Source organism: Eptesicus fuscus, chromosome 21 (genome assembly GCF_027574615.1).
Source record: "Eptesicus fuscus isolate TK198812 chromosome 21, DD_ASM_mEF_20220401, whole genome shotgun sequence".
In the NCBI taxonomy this organism is placed as follows: Eukaryota; Metazoa; Chordata; class Mammalia; order Chiroptera; family Vespertilionidae; genus Eptesicus; species Eptesicus fuscus.
The window spans coordinates 7,857,565-7,878,048 of NC_072493.1; the positions used below are offsets into that span (position 1 = coordinate 7,857,565).

Sequence of the window (20,484 nt, forward strand, 5' to 3'; positions counted from 1 at the left end):
ACGTGAGCCGCAGCCCATGGAGGACCCCGGAAGTGCGTGCCCTTGTATATGCCAGATTCAAAATAAGTCTAAGAGCGCTCCTCCTAGCACCTAGTCCGACTCGTTTGCTGGTTTCTGTGCTCAGCTCTCTGGGTAGGGGAAGGCGGCGCTCACGTTCAAATCCTTAAACTCAGGCGAAAAGTAGACGCCTGAAGAGGTCCGGGAGCTGGCTCCGCGGCCTCGCTGCGCATGCGGACAGCCTCCCCAAGCCTGTATTCAGCCCGCGACCGGATTGCCACTGCGTTGCGCGGGGGCGCCCTCCAGCGGCGCGTGGTCGGCGGCTACTGTCGCACCGGCTGGTGGCGGCCGCTCGCCGAGCTGTGGAGATGCCGCGGTGGCCCGGGACCTGGCAGAGCGGCCGGGTCTGGCCTCAGAACCCTCAAAATAGCTCCGCAAGTAAGCGGGGAAACGCTGCCCGCCGGTTCCGGGAGGCGGGTGACGCCTGACGCCATCCGAGTGCGCCGGCCGGCGCGGGGGCGAGTTGGGGTGGGGTGGATGGTGTTGGGGGTGGGGTGGATGGTGTTGGGGGTGCCTGGATGAGGGGGTCAGAAAAGTAGCAAGAGCAGCTTCAGCTCGGTCCCCGCTGCCGAGGCGGCTGCCCCTCCACGCTTTTCAGCGGTTCCCACTGCGGGCTCCCTGGGGAACCTCAGTAGGTACCCCGCCTCCTTTTCTGCTCTGCAGAGCCCAGGTTGAGCGTCTTGGGTTCGAGTTCCGCTCCTCCCGGCACCTCGCTCCGACACGAGCACGTTTCTGCCCGGGCTCCACGGATGTTCTTTCGCTTGGTCTGCCTCGCAGAGTTGCTCTCCGCACTGGTTGAGCTAATGGACGCGAAAGAGTTTTGTGAATTGTTAGGAGTTTCTAATTCAGCCGTCTCGTTGCGCCCAACCTATAACCGCTCGTGCTGCCCTGGGGCCTCCGTGCTGAGCTTCACAGACTCTCACTTAAGTCTCACACCGGTCCTGCAGGTGGGCGCTGTTGCAGCCCTCCTACCAAAGAGGAACCCGCAGACCAGAGCCTTGCAGTTTGTACCCTCCTGCTCCAGCACCTCCACTTTTAAATACTTCTGTGTTGTACCCCTTCCCCTGGGTTAGAATCTGAAATATTACTCCATGATTTAAGGTTGTTTTACTTTTTTATTGATACACCCCAGAGAGCAGTAATCACATTGATTATTTCCCCCCCTAATACACCTACGTGTTGGGTTTTGATACAAGAAAGATATCTTGATTTCAGATTTTATTTTTTTATTTTTAGTTATGGTGGCTTTTATTGGGATTGTTTTTATTATACTGGCTTTTGACCTGTAGTGAAAAACCTCAATTATCCCTAGTTCTGCCCTGGCCGGGTTACTCGGTTGGTTAGTGTTGTCCCGACACACCAAGGTTGCGGTAGGAACCCTGGTCAAGGCACATACAAGAAGTAGCCATTGAATGTGTAAAGAAGTGGAACAACAAATTGATGTCTCTCTCTCTTTCCCTTTCTCTCAAATCAATTAAAAATTTTTAAAAATTGTCTCTAGTTCTGTCTTTAACTGATGTAACTATTAGCAGCTTATGGTAAAAACTAGAGTTTTCCTCTTTGAGGACTGAAGAAACAGGGTATAGACGAGCATTTGCTCTCCTTGGCCAGAAAAACACTAATCTTTAGTTGATCATATATAAATTATGTAGTATCCTTTGGTTTTTAAGTTTCACATAATTTTAGTCTTAGAATTATGTTTGTTTTTTGAGACTGCAATAGTTTTAGTTACCAAAAATGCCTTGGTCAAGAAACCGTTAGTTTTCTTTGACAGCTGTAGCAATAAAAGTTTTTTATGTCTTCCTGCAGTAAGTTAGTTCCTGTTGGAATAATTTTTAAAAGGGATATTTATTTAAATATATTTTATTGATTTTTTTACAGAGAGGAAGGGAGAGGGATAAAGAGTTAGAAACATCGACCAGCTGCCTCCTGCACACCCCCTACTGGGGATGTTCCTGCAACCAAGGTACATGCCCTTGACCGGAATCGAACCCAGGACCCTTCAGTCCGAAGGCCGACGCTCTAGCCACTGAGCCAAACCGGTTTCGGCTAAAAGGGATATTTAAGCAGAGAAATAAAGGCAGCAAGCTTACACCTCGGGCTTAATCCCTGTCCCTGCACACCTGTAATTGCCAGCGTGAGGAAAGGCAGTCCAGTTCAGAAGCTAATCCTCTTTCCCATTTTCATGTCAGTGCCTCCAAGGCAGCTGCTTTGAGCAGCAGGTTCTGCCCACACAACATTTTCCCAGCGGCTGTGTTCAAAACCACCCAAAGGTAACTACCTGTTATTGGCGGCACAAGATTCCCGGGAACCCAGTGCGGCTTCCTCAGGGTCTCCCCGACAGTGGGGGAACCAAGGAGCGGGCGTGTGATGACCCCGATGCCCATGCCTCCCCCCTTTTGTAGCTTCCATATTGAGCCACACTAAGCTCTTACCATTCTGGGTCACACAGCACCTCCACATCTTCACGGATTCCATACCCAGTAAAGACGGTGGAAGAGAAACTCTTTCAGAAGGAAGTTGCCTCTTTTGGGAGGTGTGGGAACAAACCTCTTTTTCTGCACATCCAAGGACCCACCAGGCTGAGCTTCATCTTTGGAAAGCAGAACTGAGACAGTGTACAAACCGCAGTTAGCTTGGCACACATCTGTCTTACACATCTGTCCTTCAGACAGGCTGTGGGACTGTGCTCTGTTCTGTGCCCCTTGGAGACCCTGTGTGGAGTGGAAGGCGTGCCTGTTGTCCCAGCTTTAGGACTTGGAGGTGCGTGTTGATTTCACCAAGCAAGAAGTCGGGAAAGAACATTGTCTCCTCTCTTACTCTCGTAGTCCTGACTGCAGTGTGGTTGCTTTTCTGAGTGTGATGCACATGCCAAAACCTCACCGTTTTCTTCCTGAGGGATGGAGAAATTGAGTTTTCTTCTTGAAGGGGAGTGAAAGAAGCACAGACTTCGAAAAACCAGCTCCAAGAAAAAGCAAAAGGGCCAACAACTTTACACATAAGACTGCCAAAAGCTTTCCATTGGAGTGTTTTTAAAGCATTCACTAATTTTTTAGTTAATCTCCTTTCGAATTGACAGCCAAATGAAGAGATACACAAGCGAGGTCCAGAAGAGTCCCTAGTTTTGGAGTTTGGGGTGTGCCACCCTCTGCCATGTGGGTGTGTTCTTGCCCACCAACCTGGAAGGTCTCCGAACCCCATCCCTTGGGGTTCTTGTTGTGTTTCTTTAAATCATTGACCATTGGTGATTAACTCAACCCCTAGACTCTACCCCCTTTTGGGACAGGGAACTGGGGCTGTAATCAATTGGTTTCCCTACCAACCAGCCTTTATCCTAAGCGCTTTCCCAGAAGTCACCTTATTAACACAAACTGGGTGTTTTTGAAAGAGCTAGTTAAGAATAACAAAGGACATCCTTTTGTCTCTTGTTACCTGGAAATTACAAGGGTTTTTTTTGTGTGTGTGTGTGTGTTTTAAAATATATTTTATTGATTTTTTACAGAGAGGAAGAGAGAGGGATAGAGATTTAGAAACATCGATGAGAGAGAAACATCGATCAGCTGCCTCTTGCACACCCCCTACTGGGGATGTGCCCGCAACCAAGGTACATGCCCTTGACCGGAATCGAACCCGGGACCCTTGAGTCCGCAGGCCGATGCTCTATCCACTGAGCCAAACCGGTTTCGGCGTAATTACAAGGGTTTTAAGAGCTCTGCCAGGAAGACCAAAGGTATATTTATCACAAATCAAATGCCACACAGGCTCAACAAAGCTAAATCCCTGGCAGACACTGCAAGCTAGTATTTGCTTTGGTTTCCTGTTTTCCCCCTTGTCACTTTTGTGTATGCTGTTGTACCTTTTGGAAATTTCTATCAGAAGTGTAGTGGATTTAGTTACTTGGGGAGACTAGAGTTTTCTCCTTGGGTGTGCCCAGTTTTCTAGGACCTTGATTGTATGTGAAGTAAGTGGGGGTCCAAGACTACAGAGGGGCATATCCCGAGTCAGACCTGTCTCTCCGTGCACCTTCCGGAGGGTGGGGCTTCTGGGTGCTTCCAAGCTGGACTTGTGTAATCTGAACTGGTAGATACTTTACATGTGCACGCTTTAGGCACAGACGCAGGGGGCTGGATCCTTCATCTGAGAGGGCTGTGCTGAGAACGGGTGACATGTTGGTGTTGCAGTTTTCTTGAGAAGTTCCCCCATGCTGGCCTGTCTCATCACTATCTTCCTTTCTTCCCCCACCTACTGGCGTGGAGAGGTGACTACAACAGGAAAGGTTTTTTAGTGAAGCTCAGTCCTGGGGCCAGCAAGGTGAAATTGGAGGACTTTCATGTGTATCTGAAGCTATTCCTCAGCACTATCGTTTTCCCTAAAAAGGGGAGTTATGCAGAGCAGAGCATTCAGGAGCATAAGAAGCGAGGCATTTAAGCAGGAGCATAGCAAGTGTCACTTTTTATGCCTGGCATGTGTGCACCAGCCCCTGGTGATTTCTTAGGGATTTGAGGAAATTGTTTTAAATTTCCTTCTTGTCTGGCAATGTGTGGGGTTGGTGTGGTCCCGACCCTTCCCTCCCGTGCTCCCACTCTGCCCCTGCTGCCCTGCATCAGGGTTAGGGAAATGTATGTTGGAAAGCATTTTCCTGTTCTCTCAATCCTCTTTCTCTACAGAGTTATGTGTGATTTTTTTTGAGGTCAGACTTCCTTTTCTTTAGGAACTGATGAACCAAAGGATGCTGGGCCTGGAGCAGCTGGAGGCGGGGGAGGGAGAAAGGGAGATGCCTTTTCCTGGTGGATACACAAGCGAAATCCAGAAGGTTCGTGCGTATCTGAGCACCAGACCAGACAGCCCGTCCAAGGAAGCAGTTGCTGCTTTTGGAGCAGCTAATTCAAAGATTCTGAGAAAGGAATTTAATTTAGGAAAACATGGAGAGTTCCATCTGAATTTGAGGAGACCAGAAATGATGGCTCCAGGGCAGAGCTCTGTGTGGGAGTCCTGCTTCTCCCGGGGTCTGTTGAGCCGCTGCTTGGGTGTGTTTTCATCCACCAAAGACCAATGTTGGTGTCACCACACACAGGGGCCACATGGCAGAGTGTGAGGGGAGGGTTTGGACAACTTCTCTCATGTCAGAAAAAAGAATACGTAGCCATTTTCATGAAGGAACCACCGTCATTAACTGTGAGATGTGCTCTCTTCTTCCACAGGGGGCGTTCCCCTGGGACGACAAGGGTTTCCACAGTCTGGCTGTTCTGGGGGCAGGTGTTGCCATGGGATTTTCCTACCTCTACTTTCGAAATCCTGGGAAAGATTGGAAGCACTTCGTACAGTATTACCTGGCGGGAGGTCTGTGAGGGGACTTCATAGTCTGTCAACCAGGAAGGCTGTGGTGTGTCCATGTGCATGGCCTGTGCACTGAGTCCTGAGCAGCCCAGCCTTGGGCACAGACATCTTGCTGGGTGGAGGTATCCTGGCATCACGGCCTGACTGGATCCTTTTTAGCTTTTGCTTCTAAGACTTTGTTCTGTTTATTTATTCATCTTACATTTCATCTCATACCTGATTTAGAGCTTCTCTCTCAGTACATACCTGCCCTGCGGGCTGCCCTGTGTTTGGTGTCCCACCAGCAGAGCCCTCCCTGGCTTGTCCTCCAGGTCCTGAGGTTGAGTGATGTGCTGCTGAGCTGCTCAGGCTGAGTGTAACCTTATGCAAGAGCAGAGGACTCGTCCCTGTTGCCCCAAATCACACACGGTTGACATCTGGACTTTCTTCTGTGTGATGGTGGCTGTTGGAAACCATTGTTTCCCACCAGGGTCTGTGGCGGAGGCCTTTGTTGTTTGTGCATATGTCTGTCCTCCCTGTAGGGTGGGGAGGGGCTGCTGCAGCCGGTTCTGTGAGGACCTCCCACCCGCAGGTGCAGCTGTGAGGAGGGGCAAGACAGATCCCCCGTGCTTGCATTTGGTAAAGATTCTAGAGTTTCTTGGAGGTCTGACATGCTGATGTGACACGCTTGTTCTGAAATACAGCCTGCAGTACCTAAGGGTGAAGCATTCACCCCCAGCCCATCAGTGCAGCCCTGTGCTCAGTCCTGCAGTGCTTGTTGGGGGGCAGCCTCTCTGGCTCAGTGAGACTAAGTACCTGGTCCTGCTCACTTAGAGGATCTGTGAGCTGGAAAAGCTTAGCATGTGAATGAGGGCTGTGTCCTCTCCCAGCCCCTCCTGAATGGTTCTGAGGAGGTCACCTGATACTGCCTTAGGGTATCCCAGAAATAAGTAGACTTATACATAGACACCCTTGAGCCCCAAATGCATTTCTAGGTCTTGGCCTGGAACAGACATTCTTTAGTGGAGAGCCTATCCTATCTAATAAAAGAGTAATATGCAGATTGACCATCACTCCAACACACAAGATGGCTTCCCCCATGTGGTCAAAGATCCTGCCCCCATGTGGACACAAGATGGCCAGCAGGGGAAGGCAGTTGGGAGTGGCCAGGCCTGCAAGGGAGGGCAGTTGTGGACAATCAGGCCAGCAGGGGAGGGTAGTTGGGAGGGACCAGACCTGCAAGGGAGGGTAGTTCGGGGCGATCAAGCCTACAGGGGAGGGCAGTTAGGGGTGAGCAGGCTGGCAGAGGAGGGAAGTTGGGGGCAAAAAGGCTGGCATGGGAGAGTTAGACATCATTCAGGCTGGCAGGGGAGTGATTAGGGGGTGATCAGGCTGGCAGGCAGAAGCGCTTAAGGACAATCAGGAAGGCAGGCAGGCGAGCAGTTAGGAGCCAGCAGTCCTGGATTGTGAGAGGGATGTCCAACTGCCCGTTTGGCCCGATCCCAGTGGCCTAAACGGGCAGTCAGACATCCCTCCAGGGGTCCCAGATTGAAGAGGGTGCAGGCTGGGCTCTGGGACACCGCCCTCTCTCCCCGTGCACGAATTTCGTGCACTGGGCCTCTAGTTTGGGAATAAAAGGCTGCAGCATCCCAAAACTTCAGTAGCAATCTTTCCTACACCTCTGTGTGTTTTTTTATGAGAGTAAATATAATACATGCTTCCTGCAAAAAAACCATTGGGAGGTCACGGTGTACAGAAGGTGATCACCATCTTGTGCTGACCAAGGTTGGCTTGTTATTGGGCTCCTCCTGGCCTGTGTTGAATGCATGAGCTCACTGTCTTATAGTTTGCATCCCTTCGATGTGTCCTTGGATTGCTTTCCCGAGGGGCTTTTCTCCCAGATAGCTGGGTCCAGAGGCCACAGCAGCCTGTGGGCCATTGGGGCTGCGTCCTTATTCTCATTGGCATCATTCTCCTGTGGTCTCTGCAGCCAGGTAGCTGGGGGGTAAGAGTGTTACTGAATGGGTCTGGATATAAGACTTCCCTGTGTCGTCAGTAGAAGACTCATTCCTGGTCCTTTTGTATTTTAGAGCCAGGTTGGAATGTTAGTGCTCTGATGTCTCAAACTCTAATTCCTCTTCTTGAATTAGATCCTGTTTATTAAAATGGAAATAGGTACATACATACATACCCCGGGTTAAAATGTCCATGTCAGTAGGAAAACAACCCTTATGTATTTGGAGAGCGTTAGCTGTCTCTCTGGGGAGAACATGTCCAAGGCCCTTGGTAGCTGCTGAGCATCCTGTCAGCACCTCAGCTGTTCTGACTGGGTTTCTCTTCTCTGCTGGGTGGACCATGAACAAACAGTTTGTGCGAGTTATTCTTGCCCCTGGGACATCACCCGAGGTGAGGGCTGGGTTCAAGACATTCCAGTTTTTTTAATGTAAAGTGTAGTTTTTTGTTTTTCAGAGAAACGCCTCCTTTGATTCACCACCCAACAGCAACCCATGTTCATGTGACTGTTTCTCTCTCTGACATGATCACTAACAGCCTTCCAAGTAGACAGGATTGAGTTTGCCAAGTCATATGTGAGGACCACTAAGGCGAGGTTTGTGAGGAGAGAAGAATAAAAAGGCAAAAAAACAAGGGACAAAGACAGAATTTTATACTTCCATCTAAAACCTAAGGCCTGTGGTTTATGGGCCAGGACAGAGGACCTTCCTGTCGTGAGCAGACTCACCTGCAGAACTAGGCTCTGCTTTGCAGGAAGTGGAGTTGGCGAGCGAGGCGGTGGCTGTGGGGAGGGCACCTCACACTGCTCACATCTCGATTCCACAGAGGTTTGTGTGGTTTAACATCAGCAGCGTTGACACCTTTGAGCGGAACCTGGAGGCTGCTCATGGGAAGCTGGGCATCAAGGCTCCCAACCAGGCGACAGTGGTCTACACCCGTGAGAGTGACGGGTGAGTGACGGCTCCAGCACGGGCGCCTGGTTCTGGGCAGAGCGGTGTGGAGTGTGCTTTCTTCAAGCGCGTCAGGCGTCTGCTAATAATATTAATGTACAGTAAGAAAATAATTTGTTAGCTCTGTTTTTATTGAGGAAAGAATTGATCAGGTAGGTTAAAACAGTGGTACACTAGGCTGGGCAGGACTCATCTGCGAGGAAGCCATGCTGGGTCTGCTGGGGTGCTCCCCTCCCTGCCACATGGGCCAGCCATAGGTGAAGTCGGGCAGACCCCCGTGGGTGGGATGAAGAGCCTTCAGAATTGAGGGAAGGTTTGATGCCATGGACAGACTCTGATACTTTTTTGTTGTTGTTTGTTTTCACCCGAAGATATTTTTTTCATTGATTTTTAGAACGAATGTAAAAGAGGGAGGGAAGAAGAGAAGAGATAGAAACATTGATGTGAGAGAGAAACATCCAACAGCTGCCTCTCACGTGTGCCCCTACCAGGGACCAGGGATCAAACCTGCAACCGAGGTACATGCCCTTGACCAGGAATTGAACCTGAGACTCTTGGTCTCGGGTGACGCTCTAACCACTGAGTAAACCCAGCCAGGGCTTTGACACATTTTTATAGAAACCCCTCCCTTTTGTATCAAAACAGTTCCAGCCGCTCACTGGTTGAGTGTGAACCTATGGAGGTCACAGTTCGATACCCAGTCAGGGCACATACCTGGACTGTGGGCTTGTCGCAGGCGGCCAATCAATGATTCTCTCATCATGGATATTTCTCTCTCTCCCTCTCCCCTCCTCTCTGAAATCAATGAAAATAAATTATGAAAAAACAACAGCACTCCCAGAACTGCTGACTCTCCGTGGCCTGAAGGTAATATTCATGGGCTTTCTCCTGACGAGTGGTTTTCTTGGGTTTTCTAGCTCTTTCTTGCGAACCCTGGTGCCCACCCTTCTCCTGGTTGGCATCCTCTATGCTGCGAGGAGGGGCCAGATGGGGACTGGGCGTGGCGGATGAGGAAGGGGCCTCTTCAGTGTGGGCGAGACTACGACCAAGATCTTAAAGAACAACATCGGCATGCAGTTTGCAGATGTAGCTGGTTGCAAAGAAGCCAAGTTGGAGATTATAGAGTTTGTGTATTTCCTCAAGAATCCTAAAGAGTACTAGGACTTAGGAGCCAAAATTCCCAAGGTATCGATTTCAGAAAACGCAGTACTGCTCCAGCTCCAAGTCAAAGCCAGAGGTCCCTGTGGTCCAGGGTTGACAGGTAGTTGACAGCAGCTTTCTGTGATGCTAATGTATTTTATTAATCGCATTAGTGAGTGGAAATAGCATTTGCCGAGTAGAACAGTGACAGTCTTCTCACCTGATTGGCCTGAGACCACAGTGGGTTAAATTATTTTTAAACTGTAAGGCAGTGGAGTCATAGGAACAGAACATAGCCCTGTGTGGTGTGTTTGTTTTTAACTTAAATGTACATTCTGTGTTGTCTCTCTTCCTGTGAGTTTGGTCCCAGTGGCCATGATCCTCTGTTGAATGTCCTACATGAACCATGTGTTGGTGACAGTTTTCTCTGAATTGAAGTGAGGACTTTGAAGCCATCTGAGTGCAGACTATGTTTTCATGAATTTTTCTTACCCATTTATAGTTTTCTCACCTGCCCAATTTTTAAAAAATATATTTTTATTGATTTCAGAGAGGAAGGGAGCGAGCTAGAGAGGTAGAAACATTAATGATGAGAGAGAATCACTGATTGGCTGCCTCCTGCACATCCCCTACCTGGGGGGGAGGGGGTGGGTCGAGGCCGCAACCCGGGCATGTGCCCTTGGCCGGAATCGAACCTGGGACCTTTTAGTCCACAGGCCAATGCTCTATCCACTGAGCCAAACCGGTTAGGGCTCACCTGCCCAATTTGGCACTTTTTTTTTTTTTTCAGTAATAAGCCTTCAAATTAGTTTTTGAAGAAACAACTTTCTTTACTTCTCTTTTATTAGTTTACATAATATCAACTTATATAATTAAAACAAATATAACTCAAACCGGTTTGGGGTCAGATGCAGCTGCCTCTTCGAAAGCCCAGGGCCAGCAGGTGGCACAGGTATGGTGTGGGCTTGGGTGTGGCTCAGGGTGTCCTTCAGGTGAAACTGAGCCTTGGCCATTCTGGCTGCGGGGTCTGTCTCCTGGTGCCTTTTTGTGGACTGGACAGAAGCTATGAGTCCTTTTTCCAGAAAGAGTTGCATCTCATACGAAATTGACTCACAGACCCTTCAGGTCTTGGGCTCAGGACCAGGCTTCGAGCTCTACTGTGGGCAGTGCCCACCAGAGACCTTTGAGTAGTCCCAGCTTCACCCAGTTGGGCACCACTGTCAGCCGGAGATTAGAGGGCAGGAGGTGGCCTTTCTTTTACCGTTTGGTGAGTGTTAGCTGAAAAGCATGTGGGGTGACAGGTGCACAGGCTGCCTTTTGCTCCTGTGGGAGGTTTTCCCGCAGGGAGCCCAGCTACCACACACCATGCTTGGCCTTTGGCTCTTGCAGTGGGCGCTGCTGTTTGTTTTCAGGATTTCTTTCAGGTGCTTGTATTGACTAGGGGAAATGGGTCTGATGCACCAAGTGTGGGGAGCAGCCAGGTAACTCACCTCTCACCTGCAGGTCACCCCCCCAACCAGGCTGGACTAGGGAGAGGCTTCCAGTTGGTGCTGAGGACATCAGGACCCCGGTGGCTATCAGCCTCTTCCAGCAGGAAGTACAAGGACCCCTGAAATGCCCTGCAGTGAGTGTGGGCACAGGCCCTGGCTCACTGCCTGTCCTCTAGCAGAGTCTGCTCTGCGTGGTCACCAGTCGGCGTGGATGGGAAGTTACCCTTGTGGTGGGCAATGCCGTGTCTGAATCCCACATTTGTGGTCACAGGGATGTGAGGTGCCAGTGCCTTGTTACAGGTTTACGTTTTGTGGCTCCCTCCCTCTCACCTGTATGTGCGTAGTTTGGTTTTGTTTTTAAAGACTTAAATCCTGGTGTTCTCTCTTTTGAAATAATTAAGTACTAACCCACTGCCCTGACCAGAATTGGAGCAATATAAACTCCGCTCTTTAAATCTCTTCTAAATTTTCAGGTGTAATGGTAATTCATAAAATGAACACTGAGGTGTGTTACAAAAGCATGAATTGGTGATTTTAAACTTTAAATCAGAGGAAGGCAACTCGTAGACAAGGAAGCACAGGTGCCCACAGAGGTGCTGCCTTCACAGTTGAAGAAACACTCGACACTCGTTGAGACCAGCAAGCTTGGGAAGCTGATGCTCACAGTGGCCTGAGATCGGGGGGCAGAGGTGTTGAAGGAAACCTCGGCTTCCGAGGAGGGTCAGCATCGGATGGGATTCCTGTTGTCACTCCTTTCCTCCGGTGCCCGTCTCAGAACCAGGTGTCGCCTTTGTGTTTCAGGGGGCCATGCTCACCGGTCCTCCTGGTACTGGCAAAACGCTTCTCACCAAGGCAGCTGCGGGGGAGGCTAGCGTGCCTTTCATCGCCGTGAATGGGTCGGAGTTCTTGTATTGGAGATGTTTGTGGGGGTCGGGCCAGCAAGGGTAGGTGGATGTGCCCTTGTCCTGGAGTTGGACACCCTGGGGTGGGTGGGGGCTTGTGGCGAGCACAGTGAGCCAAAGGTGAGGGAGGGAGGTGCAGGCAGGCAGAGGACAGGGCTTGCTCCTGTTTTTACTCAGAACAAACGGCTTTTCCTGTGCACTTCCATTTCAGGTCCAGGACATGTTTGCTGTGGCCCGAAGAAACGCTCCTTGCATCTTGTTCATTGATGAAATCGATGCAATCGGTAGGAAGCGAGGCCGTGGGCACTTTGGAGGCCAGAGTGAGCAGGAGGTCACCCTAAACCAGATGGTTGTGGAGATGGACAGTGAGTGGACACAGCTGCTGAGAGCAGGCCCCTTTGCCCTCATGTTACCTCCTCTAGCCTTTTGTTCTGATAACCCCAGTTATTCTGTTTCAAAGAAAGGCTGTTCTCAGGCAGACACAATGGAGAAAGCTGTGGTAGATCATCACAGCCCCCAGAGCTCACAGTAGGACCAGGGCGCATGTACCCTGCCCTCCTCCAGCAGGAAGGGGTAGTGGGGATGGGGAGGTTCCCACTTCTCTACAGAGGCAGACCAGTCAGCACAGGCATCAGTGCCCACAGGATGGCATGGAGGCAGCCATGCTTCCCCCCCTGAGCCTCCTGCTGCTTCCTGTGGTCAGACCTCCCCTTCCTCCCAGCCGAGTGTTGCACAGTGACTCCCCCTAAGTGAGTCTGAGTGCTTGTCAGGCCCCTGAGGCTTCACGGGAAGTGTCTAGGCCAGTGATGGCGAACCTATGACACGCGTGTCAGCACTGACACGCGTAGCCATTTCTGTTGACACGCGGCCGCTGAGGCGGCCGCATGCCGAGGATGAAACATTTGCTGCTCCTGAGGATGAAACATTTGCGAAATAATGTTTTTTCCTCAAAGTGACACACTACCCGAGTTATGCTCAGTTTTTTGGCGAAGTTTGACACACCAAGCTCAAAAGGTTGCCCATCACTGGTCTAGGCACTGATGCCAGTGTTTGAATTTGGAGACGCTTTCGCAGGATCTTTGACAGGGTTTATGTCCACTTTGGCCTTGAGGCTGTACTGGGGATCCCTGAGACCACCCTGGGTTCAGCAACTTGCTGGGTGGACTCCCAGAATGCCAGGTGTCATCCTACTCACAACTGTAACTGGTTACAGTGACAAGACACGGCAAAACCAGCACAGGGAAAAGACACAGCTTCTTGTCTCTGCCGAGTCCAGGGCCACTCATTTCCCCAGCAACTAGTCGTGAGGACACAGAGTGGACGGGGGACTGGTCGTGTGGCACCCTCTGCCCAGCCTGTACACACATCTCAGCCGCCAGGAGGAAGCCAGGTGCTCAGCAGGAACCACACTGTTGACACAGTCTAGGCACAGGGAGCCCCTCTTGTCAGGGCCCAGCGGGGACTGTCCTGAAATCCCAGGTCCCAGAGGCAGGGAGGGCACCTTGTCAGGATGAGCAGACAGGCCTCCTGTGCTAGTTCTTTTCTTCACACACCAAAACATCCCCAGTGCACTCCACAGAAATTCTAATCAGATTTAGACGTGGGAGGCTGACAGGACAGAACAGTAGTGGGCACACTGCCCTCCTCTCCATCAGCCCTACTGCCTTCCCTCATCCGCACCAGGTCCTGGGCCCCTCGAGCCTGCCAGGATGTGGGTGAACAGAGACCTTGGCAGGTTGCCAGGGGCACTGACATGATAGCAGGTCACCCATCCGCTGGGAGGAGCCAGAGGCTGGCAGGAACCAGCGATGAATCTGGATGGGGTCTGCGCCTGAGAGCAGGCCATGGGGTCCTAGTTACCCACCCATGGAGATGTGTCTCAGCTGGAGCATGGGGGACTGAGAACCAGAGTGTGGCCTTTTGTTTCCTCCTGTGAAGGGTCTGGGAGGGTCTCTCAGAGCCAGCCCTGGGCATGAGTTTGGGCTGAGCAGCCACTTGCTGTGGGCATGCAGTGAGTGGGAGGGAAAGCAGAGCCAGTGTGGGCTGTCGGGGTTGGCAGGGGCCTGGAAGGGGACAGGTGGGTGTTTAGGAAAAGGGCAGAGGGACATGCTGGTAGGACCAGAGGGAGGAGGAACGACGCCCAGGAATGTGGCTCACCCTCTTCTCTCATGCATAGGATTAAACTTGGCCACCAACATCTTAGTGCTAGCTGGCACCAACTGCCCCGACATCCTTGACCCGGCCCTGATGCGGCCTGACCGGCTTGACCGCCAGATTTATATTGGTGAGTGTGGTTGCTGGGCGCTCAGATTCTGGTCTTTGTGATATTTTTTTAAATTTATTTAATTTTGTTGTTAATCCTCACCCAAGGATATTTTTCCATTGATTTTTAGAGAGAGTGGAAGGGACGGGGAGAGAAAAGAACATTGATGTGAGAGAGACACATCAATTGCTTGCCTCAGATGTGCCCTGACCAGGGCTGGGAATTGAGCCTGCAACCAAGGTACATTCCCTTGACCGGAATTAAACCTGGGACCCTTCAGCCCACGGCCCGATGCTCTATCCACTGAGCCAAACTGGGCATGGCTGGTCTTTGTGCTCTTGGTTAAAAGTTTGTTTAATCATGAGCTGTGTATGTGGTGGAAATTTTGATTGAGATTTTGGAGTCAGTCCATGCAGGTGGTAGTGGTGTGGCCGAATTGTGTTCCTCGTCTCCTGAGTATGCAGTGCACTGGAAACGAGAGAGTGTGCAAGAGCAGAGTCTGCCTTCTGCTCTCCTGTGAGAGCCTCAGTGCCGCTGGACCCAGCTCCTGGGCTGGCCTTGTGTTTGCATTGTTGGATCATAGCATGCCACGCCACGGCACAGCATGGCACGGATTTGGTGTTGCCCAGCGTCAACTTGATTAATGGGTTTGAGCCAAACATGCACAACCTTTGGGTTATTTCTGCTATTGTTCTTGACTCCTGTGGCCAGGAAGGTGCTGGAACCCCAGGCTGTCCTTGGGGTTTTTCGAGGTGGTACGGGTGACTCTGCTGTGGCTTTCTCTTGTTTTGTTAGGCCCCCTGACATCAAAGGCAGGTGCTCCATCTTCAAGGTACACCTGTGTCCACTGAAGTTAGACAAGAGCCTCAGTACGGATACCCTGGAGAAGAAGCTCACGGCACTCACTGGGCTTCACAGGTGAGTGTTGGCCAGGCCATGCCACTCACCTTGGGAGGTTGTGTAATTGGTTTCTGGTCATACCATCGACCTGGCAAGTGTCCATCTTTGTCTTTAAAACTTTGAATCTATTGAGATTTATCAGAGGCCTTGGAGGTTATTGGCCCTAAAGGAATCTGTACCCATGTGAATTTCTGTTTTAATTTTGTGTAGAGTTGGTAATTTTTTACTGTATTAACCAAATTTATGTCTGAGGACAGACCCACTGAAATGAACAGCCAGGCTGCATTTCATACTCAAGGGCTTAAGCTCCCCACCTGGCAGCCCTTAGCTTGCCTCTCTTCTTTGTAATTAAAACCCAAGAACCTGATCTAGAAAACTTGTTTGTTTGCCAGAGTGGTTTCAACCCCAGGGGTTTAGGGCTTTTCCTGGGGGCTTCCCACTTACTCAGCAGCCTTTTGCAAGCCTGTGGGTACCTCAGCGAGCCAGTAGCCTCTGTAGTCGCTGTCTCCTTCCTCTGTAGTCGCTGTCTCCTTCGTGTCCTGCCCAGTGCACACAGGTGAGCATTTGTCAGCGAAGGGCAGGGAGGGACGACTTCTCGCCTGACCAGGTGGCTGGGGAGGGCCCTGGTCTGTGTCCTGCCCAGAATGTGCTTTCTGTCTTTCTCTTTCTCCCCTTGGGGTTTCACAGTCACTCACACACCAAAGTTAAAGACTGGAGTAGACCACCCAGACTGTCTTTTCCTCATGGACAACCTTTGAGGCAGAAGTGGAGAAGCTGATCTTCAAATTCACGTGCAACTGCAGGGCCCCTGGATACCCCAAACCATCTTGTCAAAGAACAGAGCGGAGACTCACACTGTTCTACTTCACAGCTTACTACCGGCTCTAGCCAACAATATGGCTACGGCACAACCACAGACAGAGAGAGGCCCACAGCTCGCTGGTCAGTTAGTTTGTCCAGGGTGTGAAGACCATTCAGTGGGGAAAGAACAGGCTCTTCAATAAATGGGGCTGGGACAGTCGGATGTTCACATACCAGGAATGAAATTGGACCCTACCACCTTATATATGTTAACTCACTATCAAGCTCTTAGATGGAAACAAGGGGGGAATCTTTATGACCTCTTTTGGTAATGGTTTCCTAATTAGTATGATGCTGAAAGCATAAGCAACAAAGGAAAAAATAAATTAGACTCCTTCAAAACTAAAATTTTGTATATCAATGGACATTGTATAGTGAGTGAAAGGCCAGCCAACAGACTGGAAGAAAATATTTGGAAATCATGCATCTGATAAAGGTATGAAATCCAGAATCTATAAAGAACTTTTACAACTCAACCAAAAGAACCCAGTCTAAAAATGGGCAAAGGATTTGAGTAGACACTTTTTCAAAGATACACAAATGGCCAAAAAGCACATGGGAAGGCGCTGAGTGCTGTTAGTCATTAGGAAAGTGCAACTCACGAGCACAGTGAGGTAGCACTTCACACCCACCCGGATGGCTGTAAAGGATGGACAGAAGGGAGAGCTGGTGAGGGTGGGAGACACTGCTGGTGGGATGTGCAGTCGTACAGGTGAGGGAAGCAGTGTAGTGGTTCTCCACAGGGTAAACTAGTCCCCATGTGACCAGCAGTTCCTCAGAGTCCATACAAGTGTCCATAGCAGCACTCGTCCACCAGCCTGTGATGGAGGAACCTGATGCATCACACATGGAATGGAATGTGGATTTTATGTTAAATAACTTGAACCTTATAAGTTGTTTAACCAGAAAGCTGGTTAAAACAGTGGTCATGACAAGGTAGTTCCTTTTCCTTCCTGTGCTCACCTGGTTTCCCTCTGGTCTCTCGGCTGGAGGCTTTCCGGGGATGAAGCCTGCTGGGCACCAATGGCAGCCGTCTCTCCTGGGTCAGGTGCTGATACTCTAGTGTTTGCAATGAAGCAGCCCTGATTGCCGCTCGCCACCTGAGTCCTTTTGCACAACAGAAGCACTTTGAGCAGGCCATTGAGAGGGTCATCAGAGGTGAGCAGATGTCCCTTACGGGGGCACCCACCCCAGGGCGCAGTTCACTTCAGCACACAGGAGCCATGGACAGTTTTCCAAACCAAAATTTGGGACTTTGGATCTGCCAACAACTTCCATGTTTTTTCTAGAGCTACATTTAGAATCTCAAAGAGATGGGAACCTTGGGGCACTGACATAGAGCCAGACGTGGGTGCTGAGTGTGGTTGAGAGGAGCAGTGAGCAGCTGTGCTGTGTGTTGTGTGTGCGAGTGTGTACGTGTGCGTGCAGGGTCACCGCCTGGCTTTCCATCCTCAGCTCAGCTGCTTGGGAAACTAGTCAGTTGGTTGAAGGTCTCCAGAGTGCCTTCCCAGGGATGGACATGCGAGCAGCTGTCCATGGCCAGGTCAGCAGGCTGGTGTCGCTGATCTGTCCTCACACTTTTTACTAACGTGTGACATGTTTAGAGAAGCTCGTAGAGTACTGAATAACCCAAGGCCAGTCCCACAACTTTGGAGGATGTCCTGGTGGCTCTGGAGAGCTGGCCAGTCACAAAACCGGGCTCTGTCCCTTTGTGTCCTGTCACTTACCTGTCAGCTGGGTGGTAGGAGGGCAGTTTGAATCTTTTCTTGTCCCCACGATTCAGGCATCCCGTCTAGTCAGGCCACAGAAAGTGGCAGTGAATTCCCTCGGCCAAGATGCTTCCTGCCAGTCGCTGTGCAGCATGGGGCCTTCAGAGCTGGGGTGGAAGGCAGCACAGTGTCTGGTGCGGAGGGGTGGCTGCCAGGCTGGCTCAGCACTGGGTGGGAAGCAGCCTGTGGGTCTGTCCTGGCCCAGCAGAGGTTCACACCCCAACATGCCCTGAGCGCCAAGGGCACTTGGCACCCGTGTCCAGCTGCCTGTTCCTCCTCAACCTCTGGCTCCCTGGGAATTGGATTCTAGGCATGGAGAAGACGACGGTAGCCTACCATGAGGCCGGACACGTGGTGGTGGGCTGGTTCCTAGAGCACTCAGACCCCCTGCTGAAGGCCAGTCTCCTCCTGGTTGTCTGCAGTGGGGCTCGGGCTGCCTCCCCCTGCTCAGCTCTTGGCCTTAGGCCCGAGTGTTCACCATGTGGGTGGCTGCATCTGGTGGTCATGTGGGCATGGCACATTCAAGGAGTGTAATGGTCTAGCATTTGTCAAAAGATTCCTTGGTGGGTGGTTAGGCAGAGGGAGTTTTGGTTCCAGGTGGGGTCTGGACACCAGCCACCTGACACCGTAGAAGTCTGGGTCCTCTAGAACTTCTTCGGGACAGGCAGGATGCAGGGGTTTCCGTGTTAACCCTCGGGGTGACCTCCCTGGTTGGTGGTGGGGCCTGGGGGTCTCCTCTCCCACACTTGTAGAAAGATCAATGAACCAGGCCTGAAGAGGGCACCGCCCCATCCCTTGCAGGTGTCCATTATTCCCCAGGGCAGGGGCCTTGGCTACGCTTAGTGCTGTCCAGAGAGCAGTACCTGTACACTTGGGAGCAGCTGTTCAACCACATGTGCACCATGCTGGGGGGCAGGGTGGCCGAGCAGCTGTTCTTAGGACAGATCACCACGGGGGCCCAGGACGACTTGAGGAACATATGCCCAGGTAAAGGGCAGTGACCCCAGCACAGGACTCTGCACGGCCAAGTCCCTCCAGGCTCAGTCTTGGCTGCTTGCTGGCTCCCAGGTTGTGCAGTTTGGGATGAGGGAAAAGCTGGGCCAGGTGTCCTTCCACTTCCCCAAACAAGACGAGGCGCTGGGGGAGAAGCCGTTCAGCGAGGCCACTGCCCAGCTTATTGACGAAGTGCGACACCGCATTGGCTGCGCCCCCGACAGGATGCTGAACCTGCTCACGTGGTGCCAGGAGCAGGTGGACAAGGTGAGTGTGGCTAGAACTGGGTGGGGCACGGCCATCCTCCCTGGAGGCGTCTGCTGTCTCTGGAGGAATCAAATGAACCCCTTGAGAGCGGCCTGGGAGGCAGCCATAGTTTGCAGGTGGGCAGGTGGCTGCTGGAGAGAGAGGTGCTGGAGAAGGCGGGCATGTTGGAGCTACTGGGCCCCCGGCCCTTTGTGGGGAAGTCCACCTACAAGGAGTTTGTGGAGGGCACTGGCAGCCTGGAGGAGGACACAGCCCTCCCTGAAGGGCTGGAACCAGGGGCGGGAGGAGGGGGGCCCAGCTTAGGACTCTGCTTTGAAAACCACTTCCAGGACCACCGGAAACAGATTAAACTTACGGCTGCAAGCGCGCATTTTAGCTAAGGGTTCTCTGACCCTCTTCGTGCTCCCTGTGCCTAGAGGATGGGCCACAGTGGATGTCCTGCTGGGGTGCCCGAGTGCAGGACCCTCATGCCTGCAATGAGGTGGCAGTGGGTGCATTTGGTGGGGACAGTGCCTTGGGCAGATTGTAGTGCTGGCCATCTTAATTTCCTGAGAAGGGAGGCTTTGGCTCCGTGGAGAAATCCTCAAGGTTTGGTGAGTGGGCAGAATTAAGCCAGTTATCAAGGGAAGGTTTTGGGATTTGGTTAGCGTTTGGGTTGGTGGAAGGCCTGTCAGTGGTTATGGAGGAAACTAGAGGCCTGATATATGAAATTCATGCAGAGTAGGCCGGCCTTCCCCTGGATGCTGGCACCGTCTTCCCTCCAGCCCTGGCTTCATCTGGAAGGACGTCCGGTCTAATTGGCATATTACGCCTGTATTATTATAGATGGGCAGTTGTGGCGTCCAGAGCCTGGAGCATAGCGCCTCTTCCCGGGGTTCCGGGCCCAGCGCCTGGCACCCCTACCGCTGCACCTTCCCTCTCCTCTCTGGGCCATCGGCCCCCCCCAACCCCCGTCAACCCCCTGCCCCAGCTCCCCACGAGCTCTGTGTCAGCTCCTGGCCTGTGGACAGGACACCAGCCAAGAACCTTCCATAGGGGCTCAGGGTTTGAGGAACCACCTGCCATGCACTGGGCGCCTGTTCTCTGGGCCCTCGATTCTCAGGTGAATAAAATGGTGGTGGTTTCAGCCCTTCGTGGCCTTGTGCTCACAAGTGGGGCCGTCCCTGCGGGCTGCCTCCCTGTGAGGACCTCACTCTGGGCCTGGAGCTCCAGGCCTCTGAGGGGCAGGATCTTCACTGTGATGACAAGGTCAGGGCACTGGTCGCTGACGGGTGACCCAAATAAGCCGCCCTGAGTGCAGCACAGCAGGCCCCAGGGGCTTAGGCTGGAGGAAACGGAGCACCCCCTGGCTCGCACCCTCCCCCACCACACTGGGGACGGCTACAAAGGAAGAGATGGCGGTTGGGCCTTAGGACGGGTGATGTTTTAATGCCGCTTCTGTAATTAGCTCCACAGCAGCAGGAAGGATGGATGTAGGGGGGGATACCCAGTGCGGGGGAGGGGGCAGGCAGGCCACCCTTAAGGATTGGGTTTTAAGGGGCATTCTTGACTGTGCCTGGGCAG

General features: G+C 51.9%; 1 long non-coding RNA gene and 1 pseudogene across 1 annotated transcript; both read left to right on the top strand.

Moving 5' to 3' along the window:
* The first annotated feature begins 228 nt into the window (after positions 1 to 228).
* Positions 229 to 19,224, top strand: LOC103284848 (AFG3-like protein 1; annotated as a pseudogene).
* LOC129147724 (uncharacterized) lies at positions 15,059 to 16,092 on the top strand. The gene is made up of 2 exons (XR_008554994.1): positions 15,059 to 15,587; positions 15,719 to 16,092. It is a non-coding gene; the product is annotated as an uncharacterized LOC129147724 (long non-coding RNA).
* Positions 19,225 to 20,484: the final 1,260 nt, after the last annotated feature.